The sequence below is a fragment of the Mya arenaria genome, chromosome 2 (genome assembly GCF_026914265.1).
Source record: "Mya arenaria isolate MELC-2E11 chromosome 2, ASM2691426v1".
NCBI classification, from domain to species: Eukaryota; Metazoa; Mollusca; class Bivalvia; order Myida; family Myidae; genus Mya; species Mya arenaria.
The window spans coordinates 21,207,254-21,220,198 of record NC_069123.1 but is presented as its reverse complement, the minus strand read 5'-3'; positions in this window follow the sequence as shown (position 1 = coordinate 21,220,198).

Here is a 12,945-nt window from a genome sequence, read left to right as displayed (position 1 = left end):
ATGCAATAACATAGGAACAACATACAATAACTAATTATACTACTTGAATAAGCATTCTAACAATTTCTCATTATTTACACACGCCGGAAAATGTTCTCATATTGAACACTTCACATATTTTGAGTAAAGATGGTATTCATATTCAAATTGACATTTCGCCCGTTTGCTTTATTTCATTATACAATGATATCACTGAGAGTAAGTTGAGACAAATAAGAGAAGCCGAGTTAGCTTTAGTAGAATATCTTTATGCTCCAAATGTATTCATCGTAAATGTAAATCAAAGCAATGAAAGTGCTGAATGCGGCAATGCCTTGATTTTCTCGAGTGTTTGTTTACTAAAAGTGAAAATACATTTGTAACATTGTCCTGACACTTACAACTTGAAAACCTTTGGTTCAAGTGGCAACATCAGAATTTCAAATGTGCAATAATATGAATTTTTTGGAATGAGTCGATATTCATTCTTTTAAGATCCAGTAGACAACTTAACATTAAAAGCCATTCTTCAACAAATAGTTTATAATGTGAATAATAATTGGTCTCGAAAGTGTTGTAGACGCTTTCAACATTTAAGCAACTGCCAGGTGTGTTACCAAAAGTTACTTAAACTTTAGCCTTAGGCTTGCATTAAGTATAATACTTGCACATAATACTCATACGCATATCCCTCCTGAATGGAGTAAAACTCACGCTTATGAACATGTTATACTTAAACAATTTTCAAGTCTCCATAAACATTTTATAATATAATGTTAAAAGAAAAGCAAAATAAGCTTAATATTGCAAACTTAAATGGACAAGATATGTTTGTTAAACATTGTACCCCCACCCCACCCCCACCCCTGAGTGCCATGTTGTTGGGATTATTTGGACAATCGAATGAAATATGCATGGACCGAAATGACAGCTGACATTGGGTGCCTTTGAGGCAGTTTTAAGATTATGACCATTCAACGTGTGGGGATAGTAGGTATTGTTTTAAATCGTGTTCAGATGATATTTTCAGATAAAAATGTATCCTCTTAGCAGCAGGGAAAAAGTAAATACGACAAAATGTTAATGATGAATATGAGTTATGACCATGACCTTTAACCCTATGACCTCAAAATCCATAGAAGTCATCAACTGGTCACCCAAAACCTAAATGTCCATTTTGAGGGCCGTAGGTGCAGGCATTGTCAAGTTATCACACAGACAGTCTTTTTGGGTACAATTAACCCTACCATTAAAAGGGGTCATCTACTGGTCTGGCCAAACCTCCAATTCACGTTTGAATGCCATGGGTGCAGGCATTGTCCAGTAATCACTCTGACAACCTTTTATCATTCAAGGTCACTGTGACCTTGACCTTTGACCCGATGACCCCTAAAATTATTTGCGGTCATCACTTGGACAAGCTTAAAAATCCTTTTACCATTAAAGGTCACTGTGTCCTTGACCTTTGACCCGGTGACCCCCTATAATCAATAGGGATCATCTACGGGTCAGACCCAACCTTCATGTTAAGTTTGATGACCATATGCCCAGGAATTGTTCAGTTTTTACTCGGACAAGCTTTGGTGTGTAAACAAGATGGACTACTCTTGTTAGACTATTAAAATGCAAATATGTTCGTCTAATATAACAATAGTAATAATTTCGTTTGCACATGCAAGATCGTATTAATTGATAGATGGGTTGGGAATGTGTATTCGCGAATCATGAACATCGCAATCTGATGATTAAAGAACTTCAAATGTGTCTTTATTTGACTATTATATATAAAATTGTCACATGGTATTCAGAAGTATGGATCGTATTAAACCGCCATCGGCTCCCGATTTGGCAAGTAAGCATCTAAGTGATCACTGGAAGCGAGTTCGGCTGGCAGGGAAATCTACAGCACATTGACATTCGATGAGGCAGACGAAACACAACGAACATTAATAAATGTTTTGAAGTCCTTTGACGGTCATTGTGATCCAAAGAAAAATGAAACATTTGAAAGGTTTAAAAAAAATTCAAGAAATCAACATGAAGAATCAATTGACCAATACGTTACAGACTAACGAGTGCTAGCTCAGGTATGCAATTTTGGAACACTCCATGATTCATTACTAAGAGATCGTATCGTATGTGGTATCAAGGATGGTGATCTTCGTGAACGTTTGTTTAGAGAACATGATTTGAGTCTTGAGGTGTTTGACCATTTGTCGTGCGGCAGAACTTTCGAAAGAGAACATTAGATGCATAGAAACACTTAAGAGTACAGTGAATTCAGTGTCGCAAAGTGGAAAGAGTAGGAAATCCTTTGCTAAATCACGGTCGCAATACACTGACTCAGCAAAACCAATGAAGAAATCAGAAATTAACTGTAAATACTGTGGTCGGAAGCATGAAGTAGGACGCACAAATTGTCCAGTATACGGCAGCGTATGTAGATATTGCAATTTGAAGAATCACTTCGAACGCGCTTGTCTAAAAAAGCAGAAAGGAAGCAGTGTGAAAGCTTTAGACTATGAAAATGACTGTCAAAACTGTTTCCAGTGATGATGAACATTACTTTGAAATCAAGAAAAATGACAATTACAAACACAGTGAATCACAGATTTACTGCAAACTGATGGTAAACAAAGCAATAATGGAATTCAAAGTTGACTCTGGTGCAAGCTGTAATGTTATAGCTAGTCTTATAAGACTAGCTGACATTGCTGAAATTCCGAACGTGCAAATGGAACAAACAAACCAGAAATTGGCAACATACAACAAAGAGGCCATTGAAACTGTGGGCACATACAAATGAAAAATGACAAACCCGAAGAATGGTAAAAAATATAAATGTCAATTTGTTGTTGTTGACAATAAGAACTGTAATCCAATCATAGGATCAAAAGCAGCACAGGCGATGGAATTAATCCAAGTGAAACATGAATACATTGAAAAGCTCGACTGTGTGAACTCTGTAATTGCTGAATACAATGATGTGTTCACAGGAATTTGACAGCTAGACCAAGAATATCACATGAAACTGAATGCTGATGCTGTTCGAACAATACATGCACCAAAAAAGGTACCGATAGCCATCAAAGAGAAATTGAAAATCGAGCTTGAACGTTTGCAAAAGCAAAAAGTAATTGCTCCTGTCACAGAACCAACGGAATGGGTAAATAGCATGGTAGTTGTGGACAAACCAAATAAGCTTAGAGTGTGTCTTGATCCCAAAGATCTCAACAAGTATCTGCCAAGAAGTCACTATCCAACACCCACCATAGAAGAACTTCTTCCAGATCTTGCCAATGCCAAAATATTCAGTGTTTTGGATGCCAGACATGGGTTTTGGCAAGTGAATTTGGACCAAGAGAGCTCCTATCTTACAACTTTCAACTCGCCATATGGTTGATACAGATGGCTGCGTATGCCATTTGGGATCTCTTCTGCAACCGAAGAATTCCAGCTTCGTTAAAACCAGGTGCTTGAAGGTCTACCCGGTGTTAAATGCATAATCGATGACGTTTTAGTCTATGGTATGGGAGACACAAATGAAGAAGCAATAGAAGATCATGCCAAGAAACTTTAACTTAAACAACTACTTGATAGATGCAGAGCCAGAAATCTCAAGTTAAATCCTGACAAACTTAAGCTTCGACTGAAAGAAGTTAGTTTCATGGGACATATAATAACGAATAAAGGCCCGAAGCCTGATCCCTCCAAAGTCACAGCTGTAGAGAACATGCCAGCACCCTTTGATGTGACACAGGTCCGAAGTTTCCTCGGTTTCGTCTCGTGCCTTGCAAAATTTGTACCAAAGCTCTCTGAAATCTCAGAACCAATCCGAAATCTGACGAGAAAAGATGTCAAATTCATTTGGACTGTGGAACAACAGAAAGCATTCGAAGACATCAAGACTATTGTAACAGCAAAGCCTGTGTTACAATACTATAATCCAAAGGATTATGCAGCATAGCAAGCCAATTGCATATGCCAGCAGAACTCTCAATCCAACGCAACGGAAATATGCACAGATTGAAAAAGAACTACTGAGCATAATCTTTGGTCTTGAACATTTCCACCAATATACATATGGAAGATTGGTAACTGTTCAAACAGATCACAAACCACTTGAAGCGGTTGCGAAGAAGAATCTTCATGAAGCTCCAAAACGCATGCAAAGAATGATGCTCAGGTTGCAGAAATACAATGTTCGCATAATCTTCAATCCTGGAAGAAAGATGAACATAGCAGATGCTTTGTCAAGGTCTTGCCTTCAAGAAATGCTTGATTTTTCATTCGTACAAGATGTAGAAGACATAAATGCATTGTCAAGTGTGGCAATCTCAAGTGAAAGGCTAAATGAAGTCAAGAAGCACACAGATGCAGACAAAGAAATGCAAAAGCTGTATCAACTCATTACAGATGGTTGGCCAGAAAATCCTGAAAATGTCCCTATAGAACTGAGAGACTACTTCAACGTCAGAGAACTACTTTCTGTCGAAGACGGTACATTTGTATCATTCTGAAAGGAAGCCAAGTAGTCATACCCTGTTTGCTGAGACAAGACATGCTTGCAAGAACACACATCTCACATGTAGGAATCGAAGCTACCATTAGAAGAGCTAGGGATTGTATTTTCTGGCCTGTTATGACGTCTGAAATCAATGATTTTGTCTCAAAATGTGAAACATGTCACATGTTTCAAGCTGCACAATCGCGTGAATCCATAGTGCAGCATGAATTTGCTGAAATAACTTTTGCAAAAGTTGGAGCATATCTTTTTACGTTTGATGAAAAGTCATATCTTATAATTTCAGATTACATTGTATTTTTCAATTTTTTTAACTGGACTATCTACAAGATCCAACCTCTCAAAGTGTAATCAACAAACTTAGAAATCAATTCTCTCGATATGGCATTCCAGACGTAGTCTTCAGTGACAATGGACTGCAATGTTCCTCTGAAGCGTTTAGAAAATTTGCAAATACATGGGGTTTCAAACACACAACTTCGTCTCAAACCTACCCTCAAAGCAATGGAAAAGTTGAGAATAATGTGAAAACTGCTAAAAACATAATGAAGAAAGCTAAACACTCTATGGTTGACCCATATCTGTGTTTATTAGAATGGAGAAATACTCAAACACAGGGCTATACCTCCAGCCCAGCACAAAGAATGATGTCAAGAAGAACCAATTCTATACTCCCAGTTGTACAGACAAAGTTAAGACAACAGCCTGTTGTTGAAAAACAGTTACAGAATGAAAGGAAAATCCGCAGAAACAGAAGGCATATCAGGACGTCGGTTGAAAGTCCAAACCTCAGCCAATCCAAAACTCCGGATAGTTTCCACACCCTAACACCGAGCTCCATCCCGGAACCACAGACACCACCAACTCGCTCAAGAAACAGCCATGGCCATTGAAGACAACAAACCGCATGACACTCATCAAGATAAACCAAATCCGAAACCCGAAGTGGCAGAACAATAAAACGGCCAGAACATCTAAAAAACTATGTTTGTGATTCTTAGTGATTCAATATTGTGGAACACTGTGATAAAGGGCATTATAATCCCTGTGATTCCACTCTCTTAGAAATAATCACAATGCTAAACATTTATAATGTAAGGACAAAATCATCTTGTCAATGTTATGATCACTGTTTTGGAATTTTAACATTATTGGATAATCTTTTCAAGATCATATGCATTTAATTAACTTCTTGACATACTCAGTTTATACTATCCTAGTTTTCATTTAAATGTTTTGATCATTGAGCAGTTCAAAATGAGGAGAGATGTAACAAGATGGACTACTCTTGTTAGACTATCAAAATTCAAATATTTTCGTCTAATATAACAAAAGTAATAATTTCGTTTGCACATGCAAGATCGTATTAATTGATAGATGGGTTGGGAACGTGTATTCGCGAATCATGAACATCGCAATCTGATGATTAAAGAACTTCAAATTTGTCATTGTCTTTATTTGACTAGTATATTAAAAATTGTCACATGGTGTACCGACAGGCTAATGGGCCAACCTACAGAAATACCGACATGTGCAAAGCAATATACCCCTCTTCTTCAAAGGGTACATGAAAATGAAATTGTCAAAATATAAAGCATACAGTCGAAACCCTGTTGGCTCGAGCTCCCAGGGACAGGGCCGTAAGTACCTCTAGCATTGGGGAATTCTAGCAAAGCGGGATCGCTAAGCTTCAGTCCTTTACATCTAGTTCGAGCCAATGAGAAAATTGAGCTAAGCAAGTTTTAGCCTATGGGTTTTGACTGTATTTGTTAAGGAAATTTTGTCAAAAATTATTAAAGCATCTTTAGAAAAGAACATAAAACAAAATTTACAATGTCACCACTAGTACATATTTAAAAGTTTTAGTTCTAACATTATTTCAGAATTCGATGCTGCGACAAACAACTTTCAAGTGTGTTATCAAAAGTTTTCTTATACTTTAGTCTTAGGCTAACATCAAGTGTAACTTAACTTGCAAATGAGCTGGAGTAAAGCTCAAGCATATAAACATCGCATACTTAACCATTTCCAATCCTCAAGTCCCCATAATGTAGTGTTATGTTTATATTTATAAAACTTCTAATAATAGAGTGTTAAAAGAAAGGCAAACTATTTCAAACTTAAATGGGAAATGAAAATGTCAAAATATTTAACATTCAGTCGAACCCCGTTGGCTCAAGCTCCCAGGGACTGGCTATGTCATGACTGGCTATGTCATGACTGGCTATGTCACGACTGGCTGTCACGACTGGCTATGTCACGACTGGCTATGTCACGACTGGCTATGTCATGACTGGCTAGAGTACCTTGAGCACCTTTGCAAAGAATGGTTGCTGCGGGTTTGATTATTTAAAAAAAGAAGTGCAAATTTTGAAGGATTGCAAATTTGGCCAGCACATTTTGAGAGTAAAGGGCTTTCGAAGCTTATTCCTACACTTAATATTTCAGGTTTGGTTTTGCAATGATTCAACCTAGCAGCTACTGAATAAGTTAGATTTGTTTGCAAAATTTGAGTGAAACAGACAAAGAATATTTGTAGTTCAGCCCTATATTGGGCTGTACCCGTTATTAGCTACAATAATGAGCGATCAGGGATACTTTTTTATTATTTTGGCATTTCATGTGTATCCCTGTAACGCTACAACTCTCTACCATTTAACACTGGGCGAAAGAATATATAGTAATATTATGCATCGATGTTGAATAATAATGATATAATTGTTACAAATGTACCTGACAATGATCTTATCTGGATTAAATTTGTCGTTAGAGTCGTTATATTAACATAAATATACTCTGGGTCACGAAATGATCGTTGCAGCCCACCATTTTGTATACATGTTGATTTTTATCGAATAAATTTGTACCCATCCGTCAATGATAGATAACCCTCAAACGCGCAGTCACAGTTATCCTCGCTTTTCTATGTATTAAAGCAGAGCAACACATCCTGTGTTCAAAATAAGGGTGATACCTAATTTGTCTGTTGTATAATGTTAAATAGACAATTACATTAATTTCAGAGGATAAATAATAAATAGTATTCTCACAGTAAAGCCATCATCATTCTCATAATCATCATCATGTAATCATCATCATCACCGTTATAATCATCATCATGTTATCATCATCCTAGCTGTAATCATCATCATCATCATCATCATCATCATCATCATCTACATCATCATGCAGCAGCAGCTGCAGTAGCATCGACAATATAACGATGTACAAGAAATCTTCGCATGCTATCTGAACTCCTTCTTTTTAAGGAGTCCATATACTAGTATACTCCAACTATAAGAATAACTTAACAGATATTTTATATAGTTATATGATAACTCTCAATTAGAACGTACATACAAAAAAAATGCATATCACATATATCATGTCACAGAAATACTGATCGAAGCGGTTCGGATGTGGATGGAGTCAAAATATCAAAAACATCTTCAATGTCATCACCAGATCGTTTCTTCGTCACCAATAGTGTTCTTTTGTACCCTTTGGCTCTTGGAGAAATAATCTTCGAACACGTAGCACACTGCATTTTTTAAATATTATCCATTCAATATATTTCTTGCATTATTCCGATTCTAAGAAATCTTAAAGGAACATGCAAAAATTAATAATGTTCAATGTGATCACCAAGATGAAAACAATCGGTGCAGGTATCAGCATCAAACAATTTTGGCATACATGTGAAACGATACTCTCCAGTGTTCATTATTTAGCGGCTGCCACTCGGTACCACTCGGCCATTTATAGTGGCCAATCTGTTTGTATGATAAGCCCGCCGCTGGCTAACAGTTGCATGTATGTTGATAGTTCAGTTATTGATTGGATTCAAGATCATGTGCGTAAGAGTATGAATGTAATAAAGCTATATAAAACCATTCCGTTTTGGGTCTGTTAAATACATTACACTGACAACATTACACCATTTGCCATGGAAACCGTTCGCGGCTCCCGCTTCGATCATCCCGGGCCCTTTCGTGGACAACTTATGTTATTTCATTATCATTGCGATTGCTGATACTGTTAAAATATTGTACAATTCCGTAACGTCAAAGTTTAACTTTGAACTTAGAACGAACAAGTAAATAATATTACGGCATTGTTGGAAAACAGAGATGGGACTGCTTTGCTGCCAACTGCATGGGTATGGAAAATCCATGTGCTACATTATCCCGCCATTCAGCTCAAAGACCAGCAGGTTATCATTACAAATAGATATGTACATTATTAGTAGTAGTAGTGGTGGTGGTGGTGGTGGTGGTGGTAGTAGTAGTAGTAGTAGTAGTAGTAGTAGTAGTATCAATAAATTAATTAATTACAAATTGACAAAAACTACTCACCATGTTAAAAGGAACATGCGTATTCTCTTTGAAGTCATTAGTTTTTACTGCGTATGTGCACATAATCATATTGATAATCCGATATGTTTCACATAACGTGTTATCCATTTCTTATATTAATGTTGAATATATTGTATAATACTAGACATAATAAAGTAGTAACCTATGCTGCTGTTCTGCTGCTAATGGTGATGTTGTCAATGACGGAAATGCACAATCCTCTCTTGTAGTCAAGTCATTATATCTATACAGTTTTATGTTTTGTACTGTCTCTATGTATCATTCAAGGAATGACTGTGTTGTTGTTGTTTTATGTGCACAGTTATATGTATTATCTTGTACCTATATAAGTCATACCGGTACATAAATTTATAAACAATGCGCGTAGAAGTAAACACATAGACACACAAAATCACTGTCTAGACTCCCGGCAAGTCACCGCCAGATTTATCCTTATATCGTTAAAAAAACTACCATAAAATTAAAGAAAAGTTATTTTTAAATAATTTCTACATATGTATTGACTTGATACGTAGCATGTAGAAAACAATGTTGAAGCCCTAAATCCGCGGTATCACGGTGGAACGTGAACACTGAATTGTGACTACTTCCCCCTTTATAACCTTTATTGATACATTCATCTAGGCGAATAAGCTATGTTCTCCCAACTCGAACGACCAAAACATTCGAAATCCTTTACCCCGTTTCCTACATTTACACAACCTGTCAGATTTGTCCTAGATTTACAGATAAATGAATACAATCGATGCATGTAAGTGCATTATGGTATCTGAACATGTTTTTTCGGCATAATGACATAAATAAATGTGTGTTTAATAGTAGGCAATGATATTTTCGTAGAAATTTGAATTTATAACGAAGATAATTTAAAAATTGTGGCCGCGAGGATCCTCTGCGCAAGGCCCGTTCGCTACCTTTTGCTGGGATGGTGGACGTCACGAGTCTGCCATAGTCTAAAAATCGTCAAAAGACTCATTGACGGCCATTTAGGTGGACTATACCCGTTATTAACACTTATTAGCGCTTTGCACACTTATTCATCGGAATTTATGCGGATGTGTGAACAGTGATATCGTAAATCATTATATTTTCATACCATAAATGTCAGGTCCTAAAAAACGCTGGGGGCCTTTTCCATGGTCATATTTGGTGCTGAAATGGTTAACAATACGGTGTAGGTTTTTTGTAAATTCTCTTCCAGAACTAAGATGGCTACCAAGGCCAATCGTGTAGTCATTGCAAGAGTGATAGCTGTAGCTTGATTGCAAATATATATTTTGTGAGTTATTTTTCAAGTGACCTTGTCTAGTCATTTCCATGGCATGAGATATGACAATGTATTTTAATAGAGAACTATTTTTAACCAAGTTTTCATAAGGAAAAGTGAAAAACCTAGTTAATAGATTTGGATATGCCATTGGACAGGCAGGTGGCTGTGACCATTGGCGCTTGTGTCCAGGCTTTTAACTTAGACATGCAAAGGGTATTTTGAAAAAAAAAATTCAAAAAGGTTTAAAAAAAAACGGGAAAACTGTGGTTTTGAGTTCTCTCATTTATTAAATATTTTAAAGAAATACATTTGCTTGATCTCAAATAGCATTTGTTTGATCTCAAAACTAATATTTGTATAGAATTATCTTTTAGTGTTATCATTCTTTCACTGGATGTTATCCTTGTACTATCATTGTTTAGTTAATAAGTGAATAAAATGTGAGCAAAAAGTGAGTTAAATGACTATATATGACTATGTTCGCTCTTCGCTCGCCCCTCTTTTTTGCTAAATGCAAAACAAATATTTTTTATTATTATTTCGCTCGCTCGCCCCATTATTTTTTGGAAAAAATCCGATGAACAAGTTATCAATTTGGTGTTGCTTAAATACATTTTGTTAAAAAATCTGATAGTTATGTAAAGTTTACTCTAGAAGCAAGGGAGACAAGTCTCGCTATATGGTCTCCCTTTTTGTTGGAGATTCCACTACTTTCTATTTTTAGTAACAAGATTTTAAATTTTATTGAGTCTTCAACATAGTCACTTCTGATGTAATTATTGTTCTTTTTTAGGTTCATAGATTCAAATAATTATTATACATTTTATTCTTTAGAAAAAAAAATCATTTTTACTTAATAATAAATTTAATAATCGGACTTACCTCTAAGGTCAAGGTCACGCTTAGTGTTTATTCACAATGGAATGCTGCATATAAGAACATAGAGTATACGTTGTCATGTCCGGGCTGTAACTTTCTCTTGTATGGACATATTTTAAAATAACTTGCCACATGTGTTTGACATATCAAGACGACGTGTTGCGTGCAAGACCCGTGTCCCTACCTCTAAGGTCAAGGTCACACTAAGTGTTATTCACAATGGAATGCTGCATATATAGGAACATAGCGTATAGGTTGTCGTGTCCTGGCTATAACTTTCTCTTGTATGGACAGATTTTAAAATGACTTGCCACATGTGTTCAACATACCAAGACGACAGGTCACGTGCAAGACCCTTGTCCTTACCTCTTAGTTGAAGGTCACACTTAATGTTTATTTACAATGGAATGCTGCATAGTACATGGAGTATAGGCTGTCGTGTCTGGGCTGTAACTTTCTCTTGTATGGACAGATTTTAAAATGACTTGCCACATGTATTCGACATACCAAGACGACATGTCGTGTGCAAGACCCATGTCCCTACCTCGAAGGTGAAAGATACACTAAGTGTTTATTTACAATGGAATGTTGAATATTAGGACATAAGAGTGTAGGCTGTCAAGTATGGGTGGTATTTTTTATGTTCAGGGGCAATTTAAAATAACTTGCCATATGTATTTGACAGGTAAAGGCAAGATCAACTTTCCATGTACTTGTTCATAGGTCAATGTCACATACTGCGACAGCTCTTGTTCAATATTCTTTGAGAAACAAGCTGACTTGATAACAAAGGTTATTCTTGCATACCGGACGTGTGTTTCCGGTCATGTGACCAGTGCTGGAAAAACCCATCTTACATACCCCATGTAAGATGAGTCACGCGCAACAACGCGCCACTTCTTATTTCATTTATTTCACTTTCAGTATGGTTTATGAAATATATAGTATGCCATTTCAATAAAGCGCAATCAAATATATATGTTTGCAAGACTTTTAATTAAAATAAAAAATAATTCATCGTCAAAAAAGTTATTTTTAGTTATTTAAAATTACTGCGCTCTATGACGTCAGTAAACAACGTCGCACGCGCTTTTTGGTGTAATTGTACAAAAGTTCGTTTTTTCTACGTCATTTTTCCATAAATTCATAATTTTAGGTATGCAAGAAAAAATATCAATCATGTTTTTTCCGTTCCGGATCGAAAAATCCGACCCTCGGGCACGCTGCGTGACCGGTAACTCGGCAAGCCTCGTTACCGGCTTACGCACGTGCCCTCGGGTCGGATTTTTCTATCCTTACCGGAAACACATGATAGATACTTATAAGCTCTTTTACTCAGGTGAGCGATTTAGGCCCATCATGGCCCTCTTGTTCAAGTCACCTTGTCTAGTCAACTATGCTGTTGTTATTATATTTGTCATAAAACATTTTTTCATCCCAGATATCAGTAATATACCCAACTTAAAAGTGATTAAGTGAATGGTAAATTACAAATCATTTCATTTCTTTTAAGATTATTCAGCAAACATCTAGTTACTGCAGTGACATATCTGTATATTTTTAGGTATATGTGAATGATTAATCATAAAGCAAAATCATAACGTTTAGAAAACCAAATATGCTTTTTATAGAATAAATGAGAAATAACTTATAATTTAATATTTAACTTAAAATATTCACAAATCCTCAAAACTTTTTTCTTCCAACTTGATGCATGCATCGCACCTCTACTTCTTTATTATGAACTTCATGGACAAGCCATGGGTAAGGTTTGCTGTTGAAATTAACAATAGCGTATCTGTTTAGACATTCCTTAATATCAAATACAAAATACCTTTTTACATTTTTGTCCATTTGACAGACATTGCTATCGACATGTATTTCATTTGCATTATTCTGTTCAACATTTGAACTTC